At 41.4% G+C, this 25594-nt stretch overlaps 1 protein-coding gene across 2 annotated transcripts in view; it reads left to right on the forward strand.

Annotated features, from left to right (window-relative positions):
- Positions 1-4095: 4095 nt before the first annotated feature.
- Positions 4096-25594, forward strand: part of FILIP1 (filamin A interacting protein 1) — a 156830-nt gene continuing 135331 nt past the window's right edge. Inside the window, exon 1 of one of the 2 annotated variants that reach the window (XM_054022433.1) lies at positions 4096-4520. The gene's annotated coding sequence lies outside the window, so the exon portion shown is untranslated. The remainder of the gene's footprint in view (positions 4521-25594) is intronic. The other variant, XM_054022434.1, reaches the window with a different exon arrangement.

Here is a 25594-nt window from a genome sequence, read left to right on the forward strand (position 1 = left end):
TATTGCATCAATTATGGCTGTCTGCTAGATTAAAGAGCCCTATATTATCAGAAATATCTTCCCCATGTAGGTATTTGTAGACTGGGACCAACCTCTTATAAAGCTCAATTTCCGAGAAAGTCTTTTACTATAAGGAATGTTTTCTAGACCTCAAGTCATTCTTGTAGCTCTTTATTGAACCCTTTCCAATTTTTCAACATCCTTTTTGAAGCATGGATACCAGAACTGGACACATCATTTTGCCCTCAGCTTGTGCTTTTGCAACCCTATTGCCATTTCTTTATGGGTTTGACCCTTTGTTTTAATAGCTGTGTGAAAGTATAGCATTGCATTGGTGATACGTAATAACTAGGATAGTGAAAGATAAGGTGAGGCCATTAATGCATTTTGCCACTAAACAGTGCGATAACCCGCAGTCACTTCAGGCTTTTTAATTTTTAGTGAGATTTTTAGGTTTCTGAGAAGGCCTACAAACCTCCATTCTACAGATAATCATCATAGGCAATATCAAATGTCCGAAGATCACGGCAGAAATCGCAAAAGAAGGTGACGTGCAAAATTTGTGCAAGTCATCTCTCTATATCTAGAGGTATTTCATATGCAGTATCAGTGCTAAATCCTGAGCATAAAGTGGTTTGACTTTGTGCAAATGTCTCAATCTCCGAAAGATCTGGCCTTCCTTCAGTTGCTCATTTTATTTGAAAGCAGCATTCCATGCTCTTTGGCCATATCACCAGGATGGACAAAAAGATGCCAGCACACCATGTTCTCACACTCTAACCTCAAAACACAAAGGGGTGCATACCCTGACCATACCTGGTACCACTTGTATGGCCACCCCGAGATTCATGGAGTCTCAAGATTGAGCCAGATGTAGGAACTTCACTATACAAGGCCTGGTGAGAAACTATCAACCACGGTCCCTCTGGCTGGCACAACGGTCCTTAGTAGACTATGCATGTTTGATGATGATGACCCCTATATGTCTGCAGCTAACATTACATTCAAAGACGGTGATTGATTATGATGCTTTTCTTGATTTCTGTAGGGCCACATTTTGCCACCCTTTCTTCACATTGAGTAGTACACAACTTCACAAATAGTCCCATCAAAATCAATCAAGATACTCTCAAAGCACAGTACTTCTTAACATGAGTATAAGTGGTAGAATCTGGCCCATAGTTACCTTAATGGGTGCTGCTAAGTAGTAGGCAGTGAGCTGATCGTGGACTCCCAACAAATTAGATATGAATAAAAGTCATGGTCAGTGGGTGGAAAAGATAATGGTGCAGCAAGTTTTGTTGTTGATGCAGCATAGGCCCCTGCCTCTAGTGTTGCTATTGCAATAACTGCCATATCTTTAACTGCCATTGCAAGCTTTGTAGCAGCAGTGCTTATCCCTTTCTGTTAGCTTTCTTCCATGGAAAACAGGAATCTTAGAAAGTGGCACTGTTGCTGGTTTAGGAGATATTATTACCTCCAGTTGGTGTGGGGCTAGTAGATCAGCCAAGAGGTCTCTTCCACTATTACCTTTGGTAGCTTGTTTTGCTGCTGTTCTCTCTATCCATTTATAAACATTTTCCCCCATAAAATAAATAATTGAAAATAAACACAAAACAGCTTCCATATGTTCAAACTTTTCATGTGGTTGTGGGTCTGATAATTCCACAAATGTAAACAAATACTTCCTTTATATCCCAGTATACTTAGGTAGGAGGTTCTCAGCTTTTCTTTGTTTCACATTGTGAACCTATACCATACCATTGCAACCTATCTTCATGTTTGCTTCAGACTCCTTTGTTCAAATTTCCACAGTACTACAAATGAGGCATGAATTCCTGTAGGGCTTCCTACACTACTTTATGGTGCATTTCTGGCAGCTAAGGTTGCAGTTGCACAAGGCTGAGCAGATGTATTTCATCAGAAGATTTTCATCACAGGTTGCAAACCACTGGCCTGGGAGATTGTATTGGTCTCCCATATTGTAGCACCTCCTAAAGCAGAAGGGGTGATTAAAGCTGAATTTTCTTAAGAATTCAGTGTTAGTGTATTGTTTGCTTGAACTTTATTGTAGTTAGTGCAATATTGGCAGTAGCATACCCATTAACAGGGAAGTTAAGGCCAAAATCTTCAAAAAAAGTGGCTGGTGATTTTAGGTAACTCAATTTTAACTCTGAGGCACTCAAAATTTGAGGCTTCTTTTAAAATGTTGCTGTATTGATTTGTCAAAGTTCGAAGAGTGAGCACATGACACTGGGCTTTGAATAGGACCCAAATCTCCTAACTTCAATGTCTTCTAATACTTAGATTAATTCCACCAACTAGTGGAAAAAATTCTTAACTATATTCTAGTCTTATTATTCCTCTACCCAAGCCAAATATTAAATATACAATGAGAAAGTATTGGCTCTTACTAGGTCACCAAAATAAAGTTGACTTGACACATTAAGCATAGAGAGTATTTATAATCCATCAATACGAGGTCTAAGCACCAAGAACACAAGCTAAGGGTAATGATCATAGAATCACAGAATTGCAGGACTGGAAGGGACCTTGATAGTTCTGCTTTGGTGCAGGGGAGTGGATCAGATGATCCAAGCATTAACTAGCCCATCCCAGACAGGTGTTTATCTAACCTGCTCTTAAAAACTTCCAATGATGGGCATTCAACAAGCTCCCTAGGTAATTTGTTCCAGTGTTTAACTACCTGTAGAGTTAAGTTTTTCCTAATGTTTAACCTCAATCTCCCTTGCTACAATTTAAGCCCATTTTTTCTGTCCTGTCCTCAGTGGTTAAGAAGAACAATTGATCACCCTCCTTTTTATAACAATCTTTTACATACTGTACTTAATGGCTGTTATCATGTCCCCCTTCAGCCTTGTATACTTGTCTGTCTGACTCCTTGGATTATGAGTTGGAACTATTCCTTTCTTTTGCCTAGCTTGTCTGGAAAGTGATTAGCACGTAGGAGGTAAACAAATTAACAACAAATGAATCAGTATTTTCCCCAATATGTCTTTCTCCTTTATTCTCCACTCTATTGTTTGTTCCTTCTCTCCCCATTCTCAGACCACAAGGAAAGATGCCAGGGAAGGTTACTGGGGAAAGGCTTTTGGGAAGAGATGAATTTTTCAACTGTGTTCTAAAAACAGGCTGGGCTCAGACTGAACTCCTGTGGTGAAGCATTTTACTGCTAGGGGCCATTTGCAGAGAATGTCACGCCAGCACTGGCGAGTCCATGCTCTGGACTCCGTCAACTGCAGTTTCCCTTCCCTGGACAGTATAGTTGTCTCAATGGTTTGTAGATAGAGAGGCAGTCTCTAAAGTTGTCAGGCTTCAAGCTGTTAAGGGACTTTAAGAACTAGGACAATGATTTAGATCCAGAAGCAAATGAGGAGACAGAGCACTAGTGTGATGTGTACCTGATTCTTTCTTGCCTGTTGTGTGTTGCACAAATTGGAGTTTTTCTGGCTTTCACCTTTATCCCTAGTGAGAGCTGACATACTCAAATGTGGAGGTAATGAAGGGATGGATCACAACAGCAATGTCCAAGTGGAAGAAGACAGTTGAAACTGTCTTATTCATAATAAAAGTTACTCTGAACACTTTCTAGCTAAGCCTTTCATTATATCTCCATGCCAGCTTGATGCATTTGAACTGTGCAAACAGAAAATGGTTTACTCATTTACTCAGAATAAACATATTTTTAAATGTTTTCCCAATGTGTGATTTATTTATTTTTTGCAAGGGCTGGGAATACCTTTCAAATTACAAACATCCTAGGTTTTATTAAACTCCTTACTGTGTAAGTTGATTTGATGTTAATATGAGTATCAACACAAGTATCTTTCTACCATTCTAAAATATATTCCCATATACAGAACTTCTATGTATTGCTTAAAACAGCAATTACTCCAGTGAAGTCACTGGAAGGCATTAAAAAGATTTGACAGTTTCACCACAATTTTTCATTAATGTAGTAGTCAGGCAATGCAGTTCTACATCCACTGATAACTCAGCAGCTGAGGAACTCAATAAAGCCTGCTTCAAACTTCTCAGCTGTTGACAGGCTTGACTTGCTGAGAACATTGGTTAAATATAGAACAAGTGGAGCTGAGCTCAACAAAGTCATTGCTGTAACAGTGTGTGAAGAGAGCAGAAGAGGGGAAATACAATCTGAGAACTAAACTGCCAAAGCCTAACACCACCTAGCAACAGTTGAAAAATTTTTTAAACAAAAGTCTGGGTGTGAGACAGACAGAGCATACCTCCTATTTCTCCTGACTGGGATTTCCGTGAGGAGAAACTACGTTCCTCTTCTGTTCTCTACCCTATTTTCTGCACTACTTCAACTGCTGGAAGACCTAGAAGAGTGGAAAAGGCTTATCTCTGTGGGTGCTTCTGCACTGGACACTTTTCCAAGTCTTAAATCTGCCTGGGTAGTGTGGAGCAAGCTGCTGTGATCTACCAAGAACAAACTGACATTTCAGAATACATTCCTAGGTTCCTACTGCTGTCAGGTAAGAATGAACTAACTACTCCAATTCATTATCTTTGTAAGATGTGATTTATATATTTTCATGTGAAAGCTGCTTGTCTTTTTTTCTTCTGTGATCAATCTTCTACTGATTTTGAAAAATTCAGTCAAGCAAAGCTAAAATAAGAAGTTAAGCGTGGTTTTTTTTTTTGTTTTTTTTTTTTTTTGCTGTTTTAACAGAGAATCAAACTGTTGTTCAGACCATTTTTTGAAACTTGGTTGAAACAAGACTAGTGACAATAGCTAGTAATCACATGAAAAAGGAATATGGATTGAGACTTTCAAAATTTGTTTTTGTAAACTCATACTGTCAGAAGACATACCAAGATTTAATAATAAAGTGGTTACTGTCCCTTAGCAGCCAGAAATTTAACTGCTATAAAAACAGCCTGTGTACTAAGCCAGAGGAAATAGCCATACAGTGGCTGAATTATGTATGTTCTTGTGACCTACTGCTTTCTACTTTTCTGTTTTTTTTTCCATAACTCTAAGCACACTAGTGTCACCTGGCACATTTTGTTCTGCCCTTGTGACAACAGCTCTAAGTGCTTCTGCTTCTACTCTGATATATATGATATTAAATTGCTGCTTGGATAACTGCAGATCAGAGCCTTCTTAAAAAGTCCTTATAATTTTAGTACCTGAGTGTTCTTAAACTGTGTAATTTTTTGCATGCCACTAACTGATTGTTTCTTTTACAAAATAAATAATGGAGAAGACAGTCAGTACTTAAACCTTTTTCCCTAACAGCTCAAGAGAAATCTGTTCAAAACATGTATCCTTTAGCTTCATGAACTGCCAAGTAATTTAAGCAGGAATTGTTTAGAGTGATTAGTCTATGTCAAAACTGAGAAAAGCAGCTTGGTCAAATAAAAACTAACCCAGATCCTTCTAAAGCTGCTTTCTTTATACAGAGGGGAACGTTATCATTTATGGATAAGGAATATGTGCTCATTACAAAAGCTATTCCACTAACCATACCAATTAAGGTCTGAAGGCAAAGATTACTAGGGGAGTAATAAAAATCCCTTTAGCATGGACAAGAGATTGTAGTCTGGGATTCTCTCAGTAGAAATGAGTTGACTGGGTCCTCTACCTTGTTTGACACACAAGGTATTGACTCTGAGACACTTGCAGGAAGTTTAGAGTTTCTTATTTTATCAAAATGGATTTTAGATGCATCCCGGCATACTAGATAAATTACGTCAGTACCACAGTTCAGCTGTGAAATGTTTACAAATTGGATAAAACTGACAATACACTAAACCAATTCTGACTTGGCAGTGCCAAGGGATATAACTGCCAGTGAAACAGTGGAAAAGATGAAGTGCTGGGGCCAGGAAAGAATTCTGAAAAGACATGTTTTACATTTTTACCAGATTATTTCCTTAAAAAGGGCACATTGCTTGTTTAGAAATAAACTCTTTTGCATGTAGTGGTAATTAGTGACCCCGTAAGTTGTTAATGGTCATTATTTCAGCTCTATTGTGACCTCTTTCAAGCTCGCAGTGGAAACTCTGAGATTTCGTGAGAGCATAGATATGTCTTGAGCAAGTTATTTTTTTTTTCTAGAGAAAACTGTAGGGTGGAAAATATTGATTGTTTAAATTTTGTTTTCTAATATTCATTGATATTAGAGTAGAATAAATCTTGTCCTTTTCTTCCTGAATACAGTGGTAAATAATTCATTAAAAGTGCTAAGAAGAAACAGCAGATTCACTTCTCATTTTATGGATAACTACAGTCTTGGGGAGAAAATGCCACTAATTTAATGTCATTTTATATTGTAATTTTAATTTTCCTCCATAAATCTTTTTTTTGGGGGGGGAGGGAGGGAGGAGCTAGTCTTATTAACCCCAAAACTTGGTCAAATGAAGGGACTTCCAAATAGTTTGCTGACACCTTCCATCCAAAGAAAAATCATGATTATACATTCTTCTGCCTTCTCTTTCCATTTCAAAATGGGCACGCAGGCTAAAATTACTCTTCTCAACAGGTGTCCAGAAAGAGGCTCTGGGATTTTCCAATCAACTCTGTGAAATATGCAATGTAGCCATTCAACAGCTGGTTTCATTGTGATTGTTTATAGCTTTGACTATTCTTCAGAATGGAAACCAACTTACATTTTATATTGAACAGAAAATGTTCTTCTGGCGTTGCCTTTATTTTTCTCCAAATAGATTATCTAGGAAGATAAGTAGGCATAAGCACAGACAGTCATTTTCTCAGTCATATCTATTTGTCCTTTATATTACAGCATCCTTATTTGAGCCTCTAGAACCTGTGGCCACTGGGAAAGTAATGGTGTCATAATGGTGCTAAAGACTGTCAAGCCCTTTCCTTCAATATCCACTGCTACCACTCTGGTTCATGGCTCAATTATCTTGACTATAGCAACTTCCTCCTTTTTGGCCTCTCTTCTTCAATCTACACAAAACTAAAATCATCATCTTAGCCCGCTATTCTGACCATGTCACTTTACACATCAGGCTCAAAGACCTTGAATTCACCTTCAAAGCTCAATGTAGTTCTGCCCCGGCCTACATCAGCTGTCATTTCCTCTACCTCCCCCATCTTACATTCTGTGGGTGGTTAATCTCAGCTCTAGTATTATCTGGTTCCTCTCTTATGTCAGTGGCTATATTAAAACATTAATCTAATCTAGCAAGCTATGGGTTATCTATAGTGCTCATCACTGCAGAAGCTAGGGCCCTCATCTGGCAGAGATTTACACACATGCTTAACTTTATACTTGTGGGTAGTTCCACTGAATTCAATGGAAATACTCTTACTTAAATTAAGCATATGCCTAAATTCTTTGCTGAATCAGAGGCCAAATCCATATGATTAATACCAAGGGGAATGTTGCCGTTAACTTCAATGAGAGTAGAACCAGGCCTGTGGGGTCTAAGTGCTTAGTTATTAACAAACATTTGTCCACTCCCCCACAGGAACATTAAACAAAAATAGAGCAGATGAATTCTTTGTAAATAATCTTTTCCCAAGAGCTGTTTTACTTTCCCCCTAGTTTCCTGTTTCTCCCCTTTCGTTCTCATAGTCTATTGTTGTTTCTCATCATATTAGTTTAGAACAGGGGTTGGTAAACTTTTTGGCCCAAGGGCCACATCGGGGAATAGAACTTGTATGCCAGGCCATGAATGCTCACAAAATTGGGGTTGGGGTACAGGAGGGGGTGTGGGTTCTGGGAATAAGAGGTTTGGGGTGCAGGAAGGTGCTCTGGGCTGAGATCAAGAGGTTTGGAGAGTGGGAGGGGGATAAGGGCTGAGGCAGGAGTGTGGGGAGAGATTCAGGGGTACAGGCTCCGAGCGGCGTTTACCTCAAGCAGCTCCCGGAAGCAGTGGCATGTCCCTTCTCTGGCTCCTACACGGAGGTGTGGTCAGGCGGCTCTGCACACTGCCCCATCCGCAGGCATTGCCCCTGCAGCTCTCATTGGAGTGCAGGAGGGGGCCACTGGAGTGCATAGGAGCTGGAGCGGGGCCATGCCGTGGCTTCCTGGAGCCGCATGGTGCAGCCCCCGACCCTGCGCCTTGGCTGGAGCGCCGGAGCAGGGCCGAGCCACGTGGTATGGCTTGCGGGCTGGCTTAAAATGGCCTCGTGGGCCCGATCCGGCCTGCTGGCCATAGTTGCCCATCCCTGGTTTAGATTGTCAGCTCTATTTGGGGCAGGACTGTGTACTCTTACATGTCTGAAAATACCATGTACAGCAAGATAGCTGTATAAAATCCAACATGAAATGACATGGAGGAAATTTAGTATCTGAAAACCCTGAACAAGAATTAAGAACTATAATTAAACAGAAAATGGTTTGTGACAATGATTTTATAAAGTTCCCATTAAAGTGAAAAAGCCCATTTAGCACTTCTGTATATGAATCACAGACTCAGTTTTCAGTTCTATCCTAATGTGTTAATGAAGATCTGCCATCGGGATATTTCCATTCATCTATTTCCCATTGACCATTAAAAATATTCGTCCACTTATATATTTGACAAACTTCAGAATCCACTCATCACATAAAACTGGCAGAGGAATGTATACACTGATATTCCGAATCCTGTTTGGAATATGGCAGTGCTGTTGAATTCCAGGGATACACAACTGGAGGGAAGCCAGGTTTCTAGAAAAGAAATAGGGTTTTTCAAGCTCTCTTGTCATTCAGCAGCTACTGTTCTTATAGAATTCGTGATACTAAAATATAAATTATTTATAATCCAGACCATGGCCTATTGTTTGTGGCTGTTGTGGGGGAAGGGAGGCAGGGTACTTATACCTATATTTTCTTGTACAAGGGCTTGATGCTGCTCCCAAGAAAGACAATGGAAGTTTTGCTATTAATTTCAATGGGAGCAGGATTGAGTCTAATAACTGTAACTGAAGACTTCAGTGTGCCTAATGTATTTGGGAATAGTGTTCCTCTGGGGAAGCATAAATTATTAGATCTATCATTTTCATTTCCCCACAAATACTGTTGTACTTTTGTCTGACTTTTATTCATTACCAGGTCAGGGGGAAAAAAGTCAGTGCATACATAAAACTGTACTAAATGGGAATGAAGGGATTTTTTCCATTTAAGATATTTTATCTGTCGTTTGCCTTGATGCTTTTGTTGGTGTACCTCTCCAAATCTTATCCAGAAGAAGTAAAAGCCACAAGTACTAGATTCAAAGACGACTTCTTCATAAGATCATATAGATTGCAATAGCCACCATAGTGGGCTCAGCACTTTTCAGAGATGGAGAACACATAGCTTAAAAGCACAATTATATAATATTTCTGCAATTTATGAATTTCCTTCATTCCAAGAGACATTTTAACTGACCCCATGGTTAGTAAAACAATCAAAGAATGGTTTAAAAATGATATGTATGGAGATCAGTGTTGTGTAGCAATAAAACACTATTGCTTATTTATTTTCCCAATGAACAGGAAATTGCTAACTGTAATACTACTGAATTGAGAGGAAAACAGAGAAAATAGGCTGTGTTAATGGAAACCTTGTTGATTCTGCAGATGTGCCATTAGCAGCTAAAAGTTAATCAGAAGTGTTTGTTTTTTTCCTTTTAAAAAATGCTATCTGGCACCACAGAATGCATTGCTGAGGGAGTGGGAGAAAAACATGCAAACTAGGGAAATAAACTGGAGCTTGTATTTTTTCCCTTAAATGGCCACCTCTTGCAGCTTAGCTGACATGAGCAAGCCAGAATTAAGGGGAGGGGAGTAAATTGAAAAGATTTCTGTATAGTAACTGAAGAGTTTCATTTTGTTTCATAAAACTTTAAAAATAATATATGAAGTGACCTATCCCATCTGGATATTAACCAATGGGATCTGAGGAGAGAAAAACCCACAGTGAAGTTTCAGTAAGCTCTAGTTTGATTTAAACCCCAGCAGCACTTTAGTTCAGTAAGAGCTGCTTTTGTTGCACTTCCTTTTTGGGGGAAAGGATGTCAATCTGTATAATGTTGTGTGATTAATGCTGTTCTAAGGTTTGTTCTACTAAAAGAGTAAGAGTCATATTTTAGAACCATAAAGTCTCTTATCTAAAGGGCATCTTTCTTCCCTAAAGTCTATAGGATTTAGGGATGAGGTGTGTGGTTTTGTTTTGTTTGTGGATTATTATTATTATTATTATTATTTTGCTTCAACCTCTCAACTATTTAACTGAGAGATACATGAGAAAATATATATATATACACACTCATATTTAATTGCTTTATAAAACTAACAGATTAAACAACTAAAAAATTAGATTCTACTGGCATAACAATCACAACAGTTGTAAGTAGAGAATTTTATTCACTTGTTTTAAGAGTGTCACTGAAAGTAAAAAGGTACTGTAGCATTACTACAAGAATTTCCATTACTTTATCAAATGGATTACATTTTTTTGAAAATATAAACTAAATTAATGTGATTGAAAGCAACAGATTCCTGAAATCAGCACAACTGAATTACTGCTAACTTGCCTTGTTTATCCAAGAGGCCTTTGAAAAGAAGGTCTTCCCCCCGACCCTTACATGTGAGTCATAGTTCTAATGCACTCATGTCTAAAGTTATTTTAGTACCCGTCCTTGTAACTAAATGACGAACAGCTTGACAACAACAGGAAGGAGAATGGGTGGTGAGTTCATGATGGCATTTCAGTGAAGCAACCTGAATGTTTAATGAAATGATGCAATTTCCATTAGCTTTGTAGTTACTGTACTGACAAACACACACTAAAAGAAAATAAAACCATGTGATTTGCTCTCCTGTTCAGAGTTTGTGAGCATTGCAGACAGTACTCTTAAGCCCCCTGAATACCTAGCTATGTGACTCAAGTGCTATTATTATCTTTCTACTGTATAATGTAGATTGCTCACTAGACTAACTGTGCCATTAAAAGACTTAGTCCTGGACACAAATGAAAAAGTGGCAAAGCATTTGTGTTTAGCCTTGAATGGTTCACAATAGCTTCTAGGCAGAGTTCTGTTGTTTCAAGTACATTCAAACTCTGTCTAAGCCTCAGTTATCCAAAAACCTCATTTATCTAAACAATCAACACATGAAATGCTGAAGAAACCCCTACTTGTCAAAAAACAGTAACTATGATCATACCACCTGTGAGATCACAACTCAGTTCAAAGATAACAGTGCTTATTCCCATAGCACTTCTCTTCTCCTCTAATTTCTCCGCCAGAGGAGCAAGCTCCCCACTACCAAAAGCAGGGTAGAGCAGTGTTTAGTTTAAATGGGTCAGGAGTTCAATTGCCATCTCTGGAAACACTCTTTGAAACAAAAGAAAATACCCTTTATTTTAATTGTTAACCCCAGGGTGAGAAAGGCCAGGCAGAGAGTTCCCTGAGCAGTGTTGATTGTAGGGGGGCAGAATATGGAGAGATCCCCTATATGCAGAGCCACACAGCAACAAAGTTTCCTAGGTCTGGAGCTGGTAGGGGTTCTTCAAGTTCCCCTTTCAGAGCCACAAGACTGAGGCACTGGGAGCCAGTGCTGGATTCAGCAGTAGCTACCACAAGTTAGGACAAGTCCAGCTAGTATCACAGTCAGGTGATAAACACGTGAGACACAATGTTACCCCAAATCCCATTTCTCTAAACTCCTCTCATGTCTCCCATCATATCTGGATCAAGAAGGCTTGGACATAGTAGAACGAGAGATACCTCCTTAGTAGCAGTAAGTAGATTGGAATCAATCCTCTTCACTGTGCCATAGAGACAAAGTAGAGCAGAGAGAAGGTCCAGGGTTTCTTTCTGGCCTCAGTTTCAGGATTTCAGTAGTAACAGTGAAACAATTTGTTTCCTTTTTGTTAAGTACTAACAGAAATGACATAAGGGCAAAAAAGCAACAGCAGTTGAAAGCTGTGTTTTTTCCTTTTGCTGTCCTCATTCACTTAAAAAGTGTTCTTAGGGGAAGATTGCTTATGTTAAAGGAGTTTGTACATCCCTACTTCTTTCCCTCCTGCAGTGCAGCACATTAGGGTGCCATCTACCAGAAAGCAAGGAGGTAAAGAAAATCAAAAGCCTGAAAATATATGGAAGCAGAGTTCGCCTTTCATCCTTCCAGTTAGTCCAAACACCAGGACTATCAGAGAGAGAGAGAGAGAGAGTGTGTGTGTGTAAAATGAACATGTAAATAGGGAAGTGCAGCAGGGATGCTGGATAGAAGAAAGGGAATGCTGAAAAACTCTTTCATGGCTGAGTAAACTTCCCATGTTGAAATCTCCTTCTACTCCTGTCCTGCTGAGGAACTGAATAGCAAGCAGATGTGGCAAACACTGTCCCCAGAGGCGACACTGATTAACCTGGGTAGTAGTTTTGACTATTTTATGCTCAAAGTCTCTGCAGATGTGTCTAGGTTCACTTGGTAGTGGTTAGTGAAGGGGTGAAGCAAAGACCAAGAAGCAGCCCTGCTGATTTCAAAGGGATGAGGCCAGCACACTCTCAACCCAAGAAGTAGAAAGACTTCTACTGTAATGAGCCTGCAAAGAAGGTTTACCCATCTGCTACAAGCCATTTTATAGAAGATTTCTATCAGCTACTAATTGCAGTCTTAAAAACCAGGAGTCCCTTTTCCTCTCTGTTTGGACCATGAAAAACAACAACAAACATAGCCTTAGTTTTCCTAAAAGTCTCAGTCCTGTGAAAAAATAAAGAAGGGAGAGTCAATAACTAGGGATCTTAATTATCTAATAAGATAAGCCAGGGCTATAACTACTAAAGGACCTGCTTTCACCATCAACAGCTCCATAGGAACTTTTCATACAAGTTCCCCACAGCCTGTGAAGCACAGATGACAGGTTCAAGTGAGGGAGTCTCTGTATAAGAGGGCACTGAAAACTTGTAGGTATAAAGATGGTTAAAAAAAAAAGCCCATTGGACCTTGGAAGGCTGAGCTAGCTGAAACAACTCTGATACGAGTGTTCCAAGACCTTGTTGTACCTGGCAAAACTCAGAATTGTTGAAGGGAAGAACCTGAGGTTGTAATATGTCTGTCCAAACAATTATAGAAAGGTCATCCTGACCATAGTAGAGCTTCTTTGTTGAGGGATGCAGCTATTTAGCAGGCGTATTTGCTACTGTGAGAGATAAGAGGTTCAAAGAAGGTGACACTGAATAGAGGTGGTGGCTTCTGAAAGAGAAGAGAAGATTGAAAGAGCTCATATGTACTCCATACAAGATCCAGTAAGCCTGGGAGACAGGGCCCCTAAACTATGTGGGCATCTAGGACTGCTCTGTCCACTCTGCTCTTGCAAAGGGTCCAGGGCATGAGAAGTAAAAAGTGTATATACTAGGGAACAGATAACCAAACTCCCTTTTCTCAGTCCCAGGAACAGGCATCCCAGCCTTGGGCTGAAGGCCCCAAAACAAAAACTGGTGTGCATGGGATTTGACAAACCAGCACAGAGGGAATTCCTTACCAATGTCGGTGTGAGACGACACTTTCTAGAACAAGCCCCTTTAGCTTGGGTCAAAGGAATGAAAGCCTAAATTTGGGAATCTACTCACTTGTGCTGGAAAAATTAGAGAACTAATAGATAAGAGCAGACCAGAGGACTGCGGCATGGGGGTGCCCTCAGTATTGCTGGTGCTTAGACTTACAGCACTTAAATGACAGTAATACAATCAACTGATTTTGCCACAAAAACAGCTTACCTTGAGTGATCCTGGATTCTATTTCTGACTCTACCGCATACCTCCTAAGACACCCTGAGCAAGTCAGTCTCTCACTTCTTCAGCCTCTATCTCCAAAACGAGGTCAAGAATACTTCTCTATCTAACAGTATTGTGAGGCATAAATCAATCATGTCTGCAAAGTTCTCTAAGAACCCTACAAGGTGTTGCAAAAGCAAAAATTTGAAATACTATGAGTTTCTCCTTAGCTCAAGCATCACAAAGGAAGCACAGGAAAGATGCATCACAAATAAAACCCACTAGCTGTCCAATGCTCAATACCTGTCCTGGTTATGCCTGAGTTTTACAGATACAGAATCCAAGATATTAGCAAGGCCTAATTGCTGGGTATGAAATAAATATACCAGGAACAACAGTTCCACAGAATGCTACTGTGACCTCAAAAAATCCCTCAGAGGAAGCAAGCAATACCTAAAGCTAGCTCCAGTGCCAGGCATAAATGCAGAGAGGGGCAGTGTTTAGATATCGCTCAACGATGAGTTCAGGATACTAAAGTGGAGATACTTGAGGCATGACAAAGCATCTTACAAGTGGCTCCCGTTAATGAGACAATATCCTGGTGAGTGAGGGCCACATTGCTAAATTCAGATGATCCTCCACAATCTATTCACCCTAAGTTCTGAATGCACAGTCCATCCCTCTTATACAGTTTTCATCCTGTGATATCAGTTCTTCAGGATAATAATGGATGAGAAGGATGGTCCTACGGTTAGGATGCTTTTCTGGGAATTGAGGGACGTAGGTTCAGTCCCCTGCTCCACTGCAGATTTCCTGTCAGACCTTGGACAAGTCACGTAGTCTGTCTGTGCCTCGTTTCTTCCCTACCTTGCAGGGTAGAGGATAAATACATTAAAGAGTTTGAGGGGTTCGAATACTGTGCCTAAAATAGAGTTTAAACCTCTTCCGTCTTGGAAAGCAGATTCTACAGCATGAAGAGGGCAGAGAACCTGATTGATCAGAGGGATAAGAACATGCAGCCTCAGAGGAGGGAGACAGAATGAAGTGTGGCTGGACAGCCTATGCTCTGAGGCAGGGAAAACCGCTAGTTAGCCAGCACTGAAAGGGCACAGAAGGGAAGTGAAGACATGAGATGTCTCCATGATGTTGCAATAAGGGAAACCCATGCAAATAAAAACTAAGTAATGTCAACATTAAGAAGCCTTAGAAAAACATATCAGCTGGCTTAGCTGCAGCAGAGGGGGTGCATAGGAAAGCCTTGGGCAGCTACCGGTGGGTTTACTACTGTGTCAACCAATGGTACAGTAGTAAAAATACCAGAAGCTAGCAGAACCTCCTCTACACTCTGACTCTGCGTATGCACCAGTGGACATTTTTTCTAAAACTTCCTATTATAGACAAGGGAGCACTATGGTAGGCAGATCACTGACAGCACTCCAGAAAGCCATCTGGTGCAAGATGGAGAGTGCTGAAGGAAAAGAATAAATTGGGGGCAAAATTGGCCAACAGAAGACAGACTAACCCAGTAGCTGAGAGGAACACAGAAGTTCCTAATTAACCAGAGGGGCCTGGGTTCCACTAACTAAGTTGGAAAGCCAGAGGAAAAACTGCCATGGAGGATCAGGGAAGGGGACCAATGAACCTGTGAGGAAAAAAAAAGTTCCTGTAAAACAATCTTGTCATCCTGAGTTGTGCGCTCAGTTTGGTGAGACGAGAACGGCTTAAATGTCACAGTCCAGCTAAAACAGTATTGCCATCTCTCACAATTTCATCACAAGTACAGTACCATGATATTTGATATTTTTGTTAGCACTCCAACTCCTGGAATTAGGTAAAAAAACATGAATCCTAATCATTCCAGTACCAGAAGGGAAAAAGACCCCCAAATTATTGCTTTAGATGTCATGATTTTCCAGCCAACCTCAATTTTTAGGTCTTGACTTGAAGTTTGAATGCTTGGGGTTGGCAATGCTGCTAGAGAGAAGGGAGAGTGAGTCTGAGCTTAGAGGAAGGTCCAACGTTCACATGTTAATCACAGTACGAAGAGTGAACAGATCGGGGGTCACACTCATAGTTGCTGAGACACAGCAGAAGGCAGATATCAGTGTGAAGGCTCTGCTGCAAATTAGCAGTTGTTGCTGCTACCACCAAGGAGAGCCACTTCCAACAGAGATCTGCTAGCTGGTTAAGACCATGGGGCTTGGGAACAAGAAATCTGGAAGATCCTTCTGAGCGGGTAAAGAGTCACATTGGATTTCATGGGTGGGAGGGCTTTCCTTGTCCTGAGGCTCCCTCCAGAGAAAGACAAAAGGTGGAGGTCCAGGACAAGTGGAAACCCCCAATAGCTGTCAAGCTAGCACTGTTCAGAGGGCAAACCACTGAGAGCTCACAATTTTCTTTAGACCAGCAATGAAAGCTACTGTAGCTTTGAGAAGCCTTCCAGCTGGAAGAGACATTGGGATAGGTGAGAGAAGGAACAGCTAAGCAGGGCTGGCTCTAGGCACCAGCCTGGCAAGCAGGTGCTTGGGGCGGTTGCTCCGGAGAGGGGCGGCACATCCAGCTATTCAGCGGCAATTCGGAGGACGGTCCCCAGGGCCGGCTCCAGGCACCAGCGGAGCAAGCTCGTGCTTGGGGCAGCAGATTCCAAGGGGCGGCATTCCATCTAATCCTTTTCTTTCTTTCCTTTTTTTTTTTTTTGCGCTTTACCGCTTTGGCCGCCTCTGCAGGTTTTTTCTTTTTGGTTTGCTGCTCCCGCTGCCCTGTAGGGGGCGGAGGAGGAGAGCGCCCTGCAGCAAGCCGGGAGGGCAGCCCGCGTCCTTCCCTGCCTGCCGACCGGAGTGGCGCGGAGCCCTCCCATCAGGAGGCGCAGCGGGAGGGGCTGCGTGGCAAGCGCCCTGCTTAAGGAAGCCCTGGCCGCCCCTCTTCTCTCTCTCCCCCCCGCTAGCCGGGGTGTGCACTCCGCTGCCTGGGGTCTGCAGGGCCGGGAGTCCCCCTGCACCCACGCTCCCGCCGCCCCGCAGGTATTTTGTTTTTGTTTTTTCTTTCCTTCACCGCTCTGGCTGGCCGGTTTGTCGCCCCCCCTCCCTTTGCTGCTCCGGCGGGCCAGTTTTTTTCTTCCCCTCCCACACCGCTCCGGCTGGCCAGTTTGTTCTTCCCCTCCCCCCCTCCGGCTGGGGGCAGGTTTGTTTCCCGCTCCCCTTCGCCACTCCAACTGGGGGCAGGTTTGTTTTCCTCCTCCCCTCTCCCCCTCCCACTTTGCTGCTCCGGCCGGCCCGGCGTTTTTTGCTTGGGGCGGCAAAAAAGCTAGAGCCGGCCCTGATGGTCCCTAACTCCCGCTTGGAGCGAAGGGGGATGATTTAGTTGGGAATTGGTCCTGCTTTGAGCAGGGTTGGACTAGATGACCTCCTGAGGTCCCACCCAACCCTGATATTCTATGATTCTATGAAGGACCTCCCGCCGAATTGCCGCCGCAGATCGCTATCGTGGCTTTTTTTGTTTTGTTTTTTTTGGCTGCTTAGGGCGGCCAAAACCCTGGAGCCAGCCCTGCAGCTAAGGAAGGGCAGGGGGAGAGTAAAGAAATTAGGGTCTCAGGCAGATATTACATTTAGTTGTAAGAAGGAGAAGAGAGGGGAATGGGAATTGGCTGTGCCCTGCTGGAAACAGACCTGCTAACATTATGGCACAATATACAATTCACCTTCAAGTGATGAGTGCTCCAGACTGCTCAAAATTGAGCCCATCATGACTAGTTTTCTGAAGGATCAAAAATGCTATAAATCTGTATGCATACCATAGGGTACCACTAAAATGTAGCAAGGTCTAAGTGAGGGTGGCTGCCAGCCAACCAGCCTGCAAACTGTTAAGCAGTCCTTCTCATGGACACAATGGCAACACCACAATTCTTATGAAGAGAGCCATGGTATTTTTTATGTGCACAGAGAACATTGTCTTCAAAAGGTCATCAGAAGTTCCCCAGACAATAGCTTGTATGGTACATCTATCTACCAGGAAAGGACCTTGAGATTTGGACCTGTTGGTCCAGTGAGTCTAATTTAAATGCTGAAGCTTAGACCACTAAGCCACTCTGGCTTGTTCCTCTTTGTTCTGCTTTCTTGGCAGCGAACCTTGGGAAACTGAACAGTGCACAACTCCCTCCTTCTTCCTACCTAGGCCACTCTTTGAATCAGGATTGCTCCTTGAATCAGTCAGCTACTTGGTGCTGAAAAACAACTGAGCATGCCCTCTCCCAAAGGTTATGTATGCATCACCTCTGTGATGTGTCTGGGCTCCCTTGGCCTCAGTTCAGAAATGTCCACGTCTCCTGACCCATTGTAGTATCTCCAGTCTGGCAGTACTTCATTAGCTTGACAATCAGAACTGCATCGGGCTGTTGCATAGGTTTTTCTAAATAGTAAAACAACAAAAAGCCCACAGGCTTTATTACATTTATCTTGGCATTCATGATCAAAAGAAAATGGCAGTTTCTTTTATTCTATAAGGCCAGCCAAAAAAGATAGAAAGATATGCTTTTGTAAATATTTTTCCAAAAAGGACAAGTAAATGTTACAATCTCTGAAAATAAACCGATTCTTTGTGCTTCAACTGAGCAATGTAATTTGCATTTTTATTAGTAATTAATTATCCTTAATGTTAATTAAAATGAAGCCTGGATACAGTAGCTGAGAATCACTAGTAAGGCAAGTTGCACGACTGATGTGTAGTAATATACCCACATAACCTCTCCTTTAAATAGTTCTGCCTTTTGTATTTGTATTTCAAATATTTTATGGGCCACCCATTCTAAAAGCAGCAGCATTATCATCCAGGTCAAACTAGCCTCTAAAATAAACAGCTCATGACTCTTAATGGGGTTCATTAGAAGAAAACACTGACTCCGAAGTCTATTTTGGATCTTGGATTGCTCCACTCCTCTGCTAGCAGTATGATGCAGCTGCTGTTTCTTTAACATTTTTGCTGACAGCTACAGCTAACATTTCAGTTCATCCCAACACCAGCATTGCCTCTTAGCTCTTTTACTTTGACTCTAACAACTAGCTTTCTCATGGTTTTACCTGCATACCACTACTCTCCTTCTGTTCCTAGCAGTGCAATTATTCTTGCTGCCTTTTCAGAACACATTCTTAATGGAGAACATTTCTGGTGATGCGCTGAAATGAAATCTCATCAAAATAATCTCATAGACCAAAGATTTTGAGCAGAAAGGGACACCAAACTAAAATGACAGGGACTGAAGATATTCCATAACTGTGAAAGACAACAGTAAAGAGGCACTTTCATGTGCAGTTTTAAAGAAGGCAGAAGCTTATTATTTATCAGAGTTAGGGCTCGTCTTCACTACCGTGGAAGCTGCTGCAGTTGATGCAGCAGGTGTCAATTTAGTGGGTCTAGTGAAGACCAGCAGAGCGCTCTCCAGTCGACTCCGGTACGGTACTCCAGCTCCCCGAGAAGAGTAACGTAAGTCGACTGGAGAGCATTTCCCATTGACTCAATGCAGTGAAGACACCGCGTTGACCTAAGTTGACCTAAGCTACATCGACTCCATCTACGTTCTTCATGTAGCTGGAGTAACGTAACTTAGGTCAACTTACCCCGGTAATGAAGACAAGCCCTTAGTTTGTGCATAAAGAAACAAAGTACCAATTAATGTAATTTGACAGTTTCAGTAGCCATGTATAGGTAGATATGTAATACAATAGTGTCTATTTTTACTATGCATAATCAAAATAATGGTGGAGAGATGTGCTACTCAAGTTAATAAAATAAAAATCCCCCAGTAAGCACACTCAAGTTTGTCAAGTTTCTCAGTTAATTACCTCCTCCCCCTTCATTTAATAACTAATCATGCCCTAGTGATTCATGCAGAGTGTGCTCTCCACACATAGATCAGGGGAAGGGGTGGGGAATTAGCTACCTCAGAACCCAGTCTTGTCCTACACCCTGCAAAGGCTGCACCATAGGTCCAAGGATCTGTGAGTTGAGAAGAGGAAGCAAGAGGTTGGGACTGGAGAGCATCAGGCACTTCAGGGTGAGGTTGAGCGGAAATGCCTCATCCTTTGGATGATCCCATGGAGATTCCCTAGGGCAGTTATTACAGCCCCAGGCTATAGTTAATAATAATAAACCCCCACATTTTCCATTGCTGGAACCCCTGTGGTGGGCATCCTCCTTTAAGGCTAGTCCCTAGGGTTGATGCTGGCTGACAAATTGGTGGCAGTGTGACTCCAGTGGAGCTTGTGTTGCCAGGAAGCAGTTGGAAGGAGGGGGTCCTGAGGCACAGAGGTGGTATGAAGCCACAGGAGGCCCTGTGCAGATGGTCCCAGAATCCATTCAGATGCAGGGAATATGGGACACTTAGTGGCTAGCCCTATGTTTCTTTCCCCAAGCTCCCTCAGAACAAGATAAGAAAAAAGCAAAATACCCATATTTAAAACAAGTTGCTGCCTTCCTTTATGCCACAGCAGTACTAAAAATGACCAAAACCCCAGGATTTCCCCCCTTTGCAAATCACTTTTAGGGGCCAGATTCTGTAGCCTTTGAAGTTCTAAGAAAGTCTTAGAAGCTACAATATTATATCTTAGGTTAGGTTTAGCTCGGTGGTTTGCACCTTGGCCTCCTAAACCTAGGATTGTGAGTTCAATCCTTGAGGGGGCTATTTAGGGAATTGGGGTAAAAATCTGTCTGGGGATTGGTCCTGCTTTGAGCGGGGGGGGGGGGGGGGGGGTAGACTAGATGACCTCCTCAGGTCTCTTCCAACCCTGATATTCTTTTTAAAAAAATTCTCCTGTGACTTTCTTCTTCCACAGGTTTCTCACACAGAGCAGAAACTGATGTTATCTTTGTACTTGCTGCCATAGCAGAATTCAGTAGCATTGTCTAGTTCTAGTTTAAGGGCAGGCTTATGTAGCATTTCATCCAAGTTGTTTGTGAACTTCAAAACAGCTTCTTAGAGAAAAGATCCCCTTCCTTGAATAGCATATGTTAAAAATTCAACTGTGGTTTAAAGGGTCAGAATTCCCAAGGACATAGCAGATAACACTGGCTGAGTGTCAAATAAGTACATCTTTAAAAAAAGCTGTCATAAAACATTAGAGGCAGGAAAACATAAATCACAGATGTTAAATTGTTCCCATATATTTCCAGATCACTGCCAAAATGAATCTTTTTCAGATAAGGAGAAAAATTAATAAATTTGGCTGCCATTGTTATACGAATATTTAGACGGTTTCTCAGAGCATCTTTGAAAATGTGCCACCTCTGTGCTCCAGAGATCTCACATACATTCTAAAAACATAACAGTCAATAAAAGGGAGGAGAAGACAATGAGAAAGGACACTTTCAGTTGCTTGATTTTCAATGAAAGCATGGGAAAAGAGGAAAATGAATTTAATAAATCAAATGAAGAAAACTTCAGTCTTTACTTGGAAATATTTTAACGTAAGATACCACATGTTCTCTGAGAATCTAGTGTAGTGATTTAATAGTACCCTAAAAGTGACATGTGGTGTCTAGGTAAAATGGATTTGATAAGGTATCAACAATCATTCCCATTGTCTGACAATTTAAGTTTAGATCAAGAAGGAGAATTATTTGATCTTAGCCATCTACTTCAATTTTTCTTACTAAGACTTGGCTTGGGGTGGAGACCTCTCTTACTGCTTTTGAGGAAGCAGAAATATACCCAGGAATCACTCCCATGCCATGACTAGTACAAAGACTCAGTTTGTACAAACAGTCATCTTGATTAGCAACAGATAGATTCCGAATCCAAAATGCCCCAGCGTGTCTCTCTAGTGTGTGAGCATTGATTGCAAAGTCCAGGTCTATTTTGTGTTTGGTGTCTGTTGCTATAGTCCCGGTGCTGGCCCAGACTTCTCTGATGAGTCTCAACTGGCCCCTGGGTCTGGCCCCTGGTTGACTCCTCGGCTGCAGATTCTGGTTGAACTGCTCCCTGCTCTCCCTCTAGGGGTCAAAATAACGTACAGTCCCAGGCTGCCCAGATATGCAGGACATAAAGGGCACCACATATCTGTCCACTCACGCCCTCAGCTACCGATGGGGGCATCTCCTTCCTTCTGAGGTTCTGGTTGAGTCTCATATACAGTGCAGAGCAGGCTCCCCAGGGCAACATGGTCAGGATGCTCTGATCCTGCTGGGTCCCTGCAGCAGCAGCTGCTGTCCCTGCATCACTGTTGCCCCAGCCATACCTGCTTTTCATCAGCCCTAGTCCCAGGAAGTTGTGCAGAACTTCCTGCCATCTCTCTGCCCAACTCTCCATCGTCAGTCTGGGCTTCAGGAGCAAGGACAGCTTTCACAGCACTGCTGCCGCCATTTTGTGGAACGAGAATTCACACCTCCACACAGTGGGGCTTCACCTCTCCAATTCTTACTCCCACTGAAAAGTTACATGGCAGCTTGTTTTATGGAAACAGTTGTGGACTTGTAGGAAAAAGTTTTCATGTATCCAGCACACATTCATCATGGGGGCATCTGAGCACCCGCATAAAATCTGCTATACAATACAGACATCTATATTATTCTATAATCAGACTCCACACAAGACACAGGAGGAGCAACTAATTTTCTCCAAGAACATCTCAGACTATCTAAAATGTCAAATATTTGTAGCAACAAAATTTTGAATATATGGAACTTATCAAAGTCATGGCATTGAAGAGTATTTAGCAGCACATCAAATATCAAAATATATTTGAAAAGAATTTTTCATTTACATCAGGAGGCTGAAATTAAGTACGTTCCTTTAGATGTTATTTTAACATCTTCCCTGAACTGCAACGCTGATTGCTTGCCATTGTTATTACCTTAAAAGGGCAGATTGGGTTTTTGTTCTGCTGCCATTTGATGGATGCAAAAACCTAAGAGAATTGTAATCATTCTTGGATATGATAGACCTGAAATGCTAGTATTACTGAACTCACCCAATAATATTATGGTCAAAAGATTCAACTGTGATAATGTTATACTTGTGAGATCCTTTTAGTTTCTTAAGAGTAAACGGTATATGACAGCAAAGAACCCAGATCTACATAGTAATTCACAGGACCGTTCCCTAGCTCCCTTCCAAAAGGAAATAAATAATGTAAAGAATGTAAAATAAATGTAAAGAAAAGATGTCTGCAGAAATGTATTTTAAGATTATAATTCTTTGGGGGAAGGGACTGTCTTGGGGCATATGGGTACAATGTCTAGCACAGTGGAGCCCAGATTGGCATCTCTAGCTACCACAATACAAATAATACTAATTCCTTGGTGCAATTTAGGGTGAACTGCAAAAAAAAAAAAAAAAAAAAAAAAAAAGCAGAAGACTAAGATTTTAAATCATTAGTGGGCAAGTCATGCCCTCAGCTTCATGAGCACGGAGACAGCGGGAGCTCACTTTTTGTGTCTGAGAGCACTCAAGTACACAGGAGCTATTTTATATTGCCACATACAAACGGAGAGCCAGTGAGGCTTGGAGCAAGGCAGGAGGAGCTGATGCTAACTGAATCCTTTGGCCCTTTGAATCTGTGGAAAGGTAGTGCTAACGGTTGCTCAATCCATTAGTGGACTAGCATCTGGGAAATGACTGCCAAGAACCAAATTCAAGGTTCTGTGTTCTTTCTCTAAGAGCTGATGATATCATCAACACAAAGTAGAGCAGGGGCTGCATTCTTCATAATGCTTTAGGTGATGGGAATTTCACCAGCTCTTCCATGAGGAAGAGAATCTTGAACACAGCTCGTCATATAAGGAAATTATTTTCCAAACAGTAATTTTAATTAATACCTGTAATCTGAATCCTGCTAGTAGTTTCAGATATTGAACTATTTCTGCAATTAAAGCACTTCAGTGGTCCTTCAAGTAGCTCTGTTAAGGGGAATCACATTTCCAATACTTTATGCTAAGGCTGGTCTCTTTATCTTAACTGAGAAGTGGATGACAGACCACATGGAAATAAGCAACCGTTTCAGCACTGATGTTGGTGCTAGAAGTACGTCACCAAAGAGTTTCTGTGAGGCACAACAGTTAGTATATTAGTAAATATAAGTCTCTGGATGGGTGTAACATTAAAACTCTTGGTGTTTTAAAACTGTGCAATCAACATAGTCACTTTTTCTTTTCTGAGCACAGAGATTGAGCATTACTGAAAAGCATGCTCTGTCACTTCAGCCATGGCATGCAACTGATTTGAATTCCCAGAGACAAATGGCATTCCCCACACTTAGGGTACATCTATACTTACCCGCTGGTTTGGCAGCAAGCAATCGATCTTCTGGGATCGATTTATCGCGTCTTGTCTAGACGCGATAAATCGATCCCGGAAGTGCTCGCCGTTGACGCCAGTAATCCTGCTCCGCGAGAGGAGTAGGCGGAGTCGACGGGGGAGCCTGCCTGCTGCGTGTGGACCCGCGGTAAGTAACTTTAAGTTCGAACTAAGATACTTCGACTTCAGCTACATTATTCACGTAGCTGAAGTTGCGTATCTTAGTTCGAACTGGGGGCTTAGTGTGGACCAGCCCTTAGATCTTGTTCCATGGGAAATAAGTAAACTTCAGATTTAATTTTAAGGGCAAGCAAATGCTTCTGAATTTTGCAATTCACCATTCCTTTATTCTTACTCTCAGGGTCTTTAAATATTCTGTTTTAAAAGAACAGCTTCTGCTCAGTAATAACAAATATTTCCTGTATGTGACTGTCTATCGTAAACCAAGGAAAAGGCAGATGCCAAGGGCCAAATACAATAATAGCTGGTTATTTGATTTCAACTGACTTCTGTTGAAGATACAGATAGCCTGTGTACTATGTTATGGAATATGTGTAATAAAATGAGACCTTTTGCACTCTATAAATATATTAAATTTAATGAATACATTTGTCTGAAGCAGTTTACCAAAGACATCACTCACTATGTAGCAGTAAACATTTGGGCCAGACCCTCAGTGAGATTAAATTGGCATAACTCTATTGATTTCAATAGGGCTACACTGATTTACATCATCTAAGAATCTGGCCTTTCATTTTTAAAGAGTTGTATGTACACACATTAGTATACATTTCTGTTTTCGATTGATTTTTAATGTTGGTAGCAAACCACTGACTAATTAAACACATTATTATGTGGTACTAACAGCCATGTGATAAGCTGTATTTATCATGCAGCTTTGACCACCTTTCCTGGATTCTGCTCACTAGTCCATCTCCCCCAGGATGACTTCTAACATTCCAAGTGTAAAAATATAATTAGGAAGGCCAAAAAACAATTTGAAGAACAACTAGCAAAGATTAAAAAAGTAATAGCTAATTTTTTTTAAGTACATCAGAAGCAGGAAGCCTGCTAAACAACCAGTAGGGCAATTGGATAATTGAGATGCTAAAGGAGCACTCAAGGACGATAAGGCCATTGTGGAGAAATTGAATGAATTCTTTGTATCAGTCTTCATGGCTGAGGATGTGCAAGAGATTTCCAAACCTGAGCCATTCTTTTTAGGTGACAAATCAGAGGAACTGTCCCAGATTGAAGCATCAGTAGAAGAGGTTTTGGAACAAATTGATTAATTAAACAGTTATAAGTCACCAAGACCAGATGGTATTCACCCAAGAGTTCTGAAGGAACTCAGATGTGAAATTGCAGAAATACTAACTGTAGTTTGTAACCTGTCATTTAAATCAGCTTCTATACCAGATGACTGGAGGATAGTTAATGTAACGCCAATTTTTAAAAAGGGCTCCAGAGGAGATCCGAACAATTACAGGCCAATAAGCCTGACTTCAGTACCAGGCAAACTGGTTGAAACTATTGTAAATAACAGAATTGTCAGACACATAGATGAATATAATTTGTTGGGGAAAAGTCAACATGGTTTTGGTA

This window comes from Malaclemys terrapin, chromosome 3 (genome assembly GCF_027887155.1).
Source record: "Malaclemys terrapin pileata isolate rMalTer1 chromosome 3, rMalTer1.hap1, whole genome shotgun sequence".
NCBI classification, from domain to species: domain Eukaryota; kingdom Metazoa; phylum Chordata; order Testudines; family Emydidae; genus Malaclemys; species Malaclemys terrapin.